The sequence below is a fragment of the Penaeus vannamei genome, chromosome 18 (assembly GCF_042767895.1).
Source record: "Penaeus vannamei isolate JL-2024 chromosome 18, ASM4276789v1, whole genome shotgun sequence".
Lineage (NCBI taxonomy): Eukaryota > Metazoa > Arthropoda > Malacostraca > Decapoda > Penaeidae > Penaeus > Penaeus vannamei.
Window position 1 is genome coordinate 32,498,354 of NC_091566.1, and position 5,000 is coordinate 32,503,353.

Consider the following 5,000-nt stretch of genomic DNA (forward strand, 5'->3'; position numbering starts at 1 on the left):
TAATAATAATAATAATAACAATGATAATAATAATAGTAATAATAATGACAATAATGATAACAATAACAATAATAATAAAGATAATAATAATAATGAGGATGGTAATGATAATAATACTAATAACAATAAAAGCAAAAGAACAATTATTCTTACCCTGACTTGGGCCTCCTTGAGGTTGAGCCAAAGAGAAATTTCCTCCCTAGTGCTGAGGTCAGGGTATCTGAGGGGAAAGAAGGGGAAACGAGGTCAAATGGGGGTCACATGGGGTCATTGGGCATTGTGAGGTAGTGAGGATTTAAAAAAATATATTATTGTATATATATTTTTTTTTCGTTTTTCAATTTGTTTTGTGTTTATGTTGTTTTCGTCGGTCCTTCTCCTCCTCTTCTTTTTCCTTCTCCTTTTCTTTTTTTTCCCCACTTACTCCCCTCCCTCTACCCCCTTTTCTTCTTTTTCTTTCTTCTGTTTCTACACCTCCTCCGCCTTTTCTTTTTCCTTCTTATTCTCCCTTCTTCTTCGCCTATCCCCTCTCTTTCTCCTTCTTCTTTTCCTCCTTTTCCTTCTCCTCTTTTTCTTCCTCCTTCTCCTCCTATTCGTCTACTTATTCCTCTATTTCTTCCTTCCCTTCCACCCTCCTCTTCCTCCTCCTACTCATTTTCCTCATACATCTACTCCTCCTACCCCTTTTCCTTCAAATACCCTTTCCCCTCATTATTCTCCTGCCTCTTCTCTTCCTCCTCCTCTTCCTATTCTTCCCCATCCTCCTTTTTTCCTATTCCTCCATCTGCTCCTCTTCCCCTCTCTTCCTATTCCTCCACCTCCTCCCCATCCTCCTCTCTTCCTATTCCTCCACCTCCTCCTCTTCCCCTCTCTTCCTATTCCTCTAACTCCTCCCCATCCTCCTCTCTTCCTATTCCTCCACCTCCTCCTCTTCCCCTCTCTTCCTATTCCTCCACCTCCTCCTCTCCCCCTCTCTTCCTATTCCTCCACCTCCTCCTCTCCCCCTCTCTTCCAATTCCTCCACCTCCTCCTCTTCTCCTCTCTTCCTATTCCTCCACCTCCTCCTCTCCCCCTCTCTCCCTATTCCTCCACCTCCTCCTCTTCCCATTTCCTCCCTCTCCCTCTCCCTTCCCCCCCCTTTCCTCCCTCTCCCTCCCCCCTCCTCCCCCCTTTCCTCCCTCCCTTCCGTCCCAAATTATAGCCACGATGCCTTATCAAAGAAAGTTCTTATTTGCATTAACAGATACGTAGATAAGGAATCAGTAAGAATTCCCACAGGAGGATAAGCAGATCAACGATAAATTCAGGACAATAAGTGAATTAAAAAAAAGAAAAAGAAAAAAAAAGGGTTCTTGCTTGTTCGTTCCAAAGACTGGTGTTAATAAATGTTTTTTTTTTTTTTTTCTGGTTTCCTAAATCTTCCTGTACCAATGTGTTTATACTCTCTGGTTTTCTTTCTTTCTTTTCTTTTTTCTCGTGGTTTGTCTCTGTCTTTTTATCTGCTTGTCTGGATACCTGTCTGTCTATATATCTTTCTTTCTGGATACTTGTCTATTCTTCTGTTTGATTATCCAACTCTCTATCTTTCTTTTTATCTATCTGTCTGTCTCTGTCTCTGTCTCTGTCTCTGTCTGTCTCTCTCTTTCTCTATCTGTCTATCTATCTATCTATCTATCTATCTATCTGTCTATTTATCTATCTCCCTCTCCCCCGTTCTCACCTGTTCCTGGCGAAGGTGGCCTCGAGCTCCTGCAGTTGCTGCGACGTGAAGTGCGTCCTTTGGCGCCGCTGCCGCTTCTTCTTGTTCTTGTCGTCGTCCGATTCCGTGGAGCAGGACTGGGACGGCTTCTCGCCCGCGTCTGTGAGGGGGGAAGGGGAGAAATAGACGTTAGATGGAGGGAGAAATGGGTGGATGGAGGGGGGGAGATGGGGATTGAATAAAGGAAGAGGTGGGGATTGAATAAAAGAAGAGTGGGAATGAAATATTGAAAGAAGCGGGGATTCGATGGAGGAAGAATCGTCCGATTCCGTGGAGCACGACTAGGGAGGACTGGCGAATAGCAATGGGAATTATGTACAGAGGAGAAATGGGGAATGGAATGGATCGGAGGAAATGGAAGTAACGATGATGAAAAATACAGGAAAGAACTTTGATGAATAGAATGATAGGAAAGGTAAAGATGAAGAGGAATGAGAACGAACGAACGAATAGATACACAACTGAAGATGGATGACGAAAAATCAGTTTATGAAAAAATGATATAGATACAGATAAAAATGTAAAAAAGATAGATAAAAAAAAGGATGAATAAAGACAAACAATAAGAGGATGGTTCAGTAGATGCCCCGAATCTTCATCGAAATGGAAAGAGAGAGAGAGAGAGAAAGAAAGAGAGAAACAGAGAAACAGAGACAGACAGACAGAGAGAGATGGACAGATAGACGTATAGACATTTAAAGTATATATATACATATATATATATACATATATATATATATATATATATATATATATATATATATATATATATATATATATATATATATATATATATATATATATAAACACATAGCGCCACTCTAGTCTAAAACTGGAGATATTTCTAGATGACAAAATTGTTCAGTGTACATAAATCGAATCTGTTGCTGTTGTCCCAATATTGACAAATATCAGTTACTCTCACTTGCAAAATATAAATTGCGAAATGAAGCCTGATGGGAGATGATGAATATGTTTACTCGTTTGTACATGTAAATCAGTGAAATAACAAAGAGATGCCAATAGATATGAGAGAACGAGATATACACATGACGGATAGATGGAGGCAGGGATGGTAGGCGGTGAGAGATGGGGGATAACTGGGGTGATCTTTTTTTTTGATTATTGGATGGTAAGTGCAGATATATATTTGTGTGTGTGTGTATGTGTGTGTGTGTGTGTGTGTGTGTGTGTGTGTGTGTGTGTGCGTGTGTGTGTGTGTTTTGCCTCTAATTTATATATATGTATTTATTTATCTATCTATTTATTTATTTTTACTAGCGCACAGACTTGACAGGCATAAAACTCATATATACACATACATACACATGTGCGCACACGTGTGTATCTTCATATTGTTATTTATCTTATTACGTCCTATCAACACTATTATGAAGATAATTCGATTTCCTTTAAGAATGTGAAGCGACCTCCTCCGATGATAATAATGATATTCTCATACAGAACCCTTCTCTGTTTCTTTCCCTCCCTTGGCCTCCTTCCCTCTTTTTCCCTCCCTCGTCCTCCCTTCCTCGGCCTCCCTCCCTCTCCTTCCCTCCCTTGGCCTCCTTCCTTCTCCTTCCCTCCCTCTCCTTCCCTCCCTTGGTCTCCTTCTCTCTCCTTCCCTCCCTCTCGCCCCCCCCCCCCTCGGCCTCTCTCCCTCTCCTTCCCTTCCTCTTTTTCCTTTCCTTAGCCTCCCTCCCTCTCCTTCCCTCCTTCCCTCTCTCTTTTTCCCTCCCTCTCCTTCCCTGTCGCTTTGTTCGTCACCCCTCCCTCCTCCAATTCTCTTTCACCCCCCTCCCCCTCCCCCTCTCCCTCCCTCTGGCCTACTCCATCCATCCTACTTCTTCACTCTTTCTCTCATCCCTCATTCTATCCCTTACCTATTCCCTCAACTTGCTTCTCCTTCACCCTTCATCCTTTTCCCTACATTACATTCTTTTCTCTCCCCCCTTCTCCCTACAGCTTCTCCCCTCTCCAAACCCCTCCATTCCCTCACCCCCCCCCTTCCTACACCCTCCATCCTCTCAACCCCTTCCTCCCATACCCCCTTCCATCCTTTCAATCTATCTCCCCCTTACCCCACCCACTCTTTTAACCCCCCTCCCCCACCCTCCTCCACCATTTCAACCCCCCTTCCGCCTTCCCCTCAACCACCCTCTCAAACTACCCTCCCTCCCCATCCCCTCCCAACCCCCTACCCCATCCCCATCCCTCCACCATCCCCTCCCTACCCCTCCCCATCTCCCCCCTACCCCATCCCCATCCCTCCACCATCCCCTCCCCATCCCTCCCCACCCCTCCACCATCCCCTCCCCATCCCTCCCCACCCCTCCACCATCCCCTCCCTACCCCCTCAACCCTCCCGTCCCAACCCCTCCCCTCCCAACCCCTCCACCATCCCTCCCATCCCCTCCCCACCCCATCCCAACCCCTTCCCCCAACCCCTCCACCATCCCCGATCACTCGAAGCAGGTCCCCAGGAATCGGTCTATGACAACTCGACATCAAAAGGTATTAGAATAATCCTTCGAAATCCATCTATTGCAATGAGGATTATCTCCGCACTCCGGGATCGTCTCCGGGAGTTGGCGCAGTACACACGAGCACGGGAAGGATGTGAAGCCGTTGCGAGAGACTCTGTTGACATTGCAACTCGTCTGCAAGATTGGAGGCCGAGAGAGGGGTTGGTGGAGGGGGGGAGGGGAGGGGGGAGGGGAGAGGGACAAGGGGCGGAGAGGGGGTAGGAGTGGGGGGTCAGGGAGAGGGACGAGAGGCGGGGATGGGGGAGGGCAGTAGGAGTGGGCGGTCAGGGAGAAGGAGCGGAGGGGGGAGGGAGTAGGAGTCGGGGAGGGGGTCAGGGAGAGAGACAGGGGGCGTGGAGGGGATAGGAGTCAGGGGCGATGTCAGGGAGAGAGATGAGGGTGGGGATGGGGGAGGGGGTAGGAGTGGGGGGGTCAGGGAGAGAGATGATTAAGATTTAAATAATAAAGGCGGTACGAGTGTGGGGGTCAGGGAGAGAGACGAAGGGCGGGGAGGGGGTAGGAGTGGGGGGGGGGGGGTCAGGGAGAGAGGTGAGGGTGGGGTTTGGGGGGAGTAGGAGTGAGGGAGTGGGTAAGGGGGGAGGAGTAGGAGAAGGAGTGGGGAGCGAAGCAAAGTCAAATTCAAAGGAAAGTGTATTATCTTTTACGTTGTTGTGTGCGTGTGTATAGATGAGGGAGGGGGAGGGAAAGGGGGGGGG

General features: G+C 47.2%; 3 protein-coding genes across 3 annotated transcripts in view; 2 read left to right on the forward strand and 1 right to left on the reverse strand.

The window, feature by feature from the left end:
• Positions 1-1,862, reverse strand: part of LOC113814279 (pituitary homeobox x) — a 14,898-nt gene extending 13,036 nt beyond the window's left edge. Inside the window, exons 1-2 of the mRNA XM_027366320.2 lie at positions 1,721-1,862; positions 154-220 (exon numbers count right to left, since the gene is read on the reverse strand). The gene's annotated coding sequence lies outside the window, so the exon portion shown is untranslated. The remainder of the gene's footprint in view (positions 1-153; positions 221-1,720) is intronic.
• The window catches only part of Sec10 (Exocyst complex component Sec10), a gene marked incomplete in the record, with an annotated part of 309,385 nt that overhangs the window by 286,066 nt on the left and 18,319 nt on the right, over positions 1-5,000 (forward strand).
• LOC113814274 (pituitary homeobox x) overlaps positions 1-5,000 on the forward strand; it is a 202,287-nt gene that overhangs the window by 54,071 nt on the left and 143,216 nt on the right. The window lies entirely within an intron of this gene.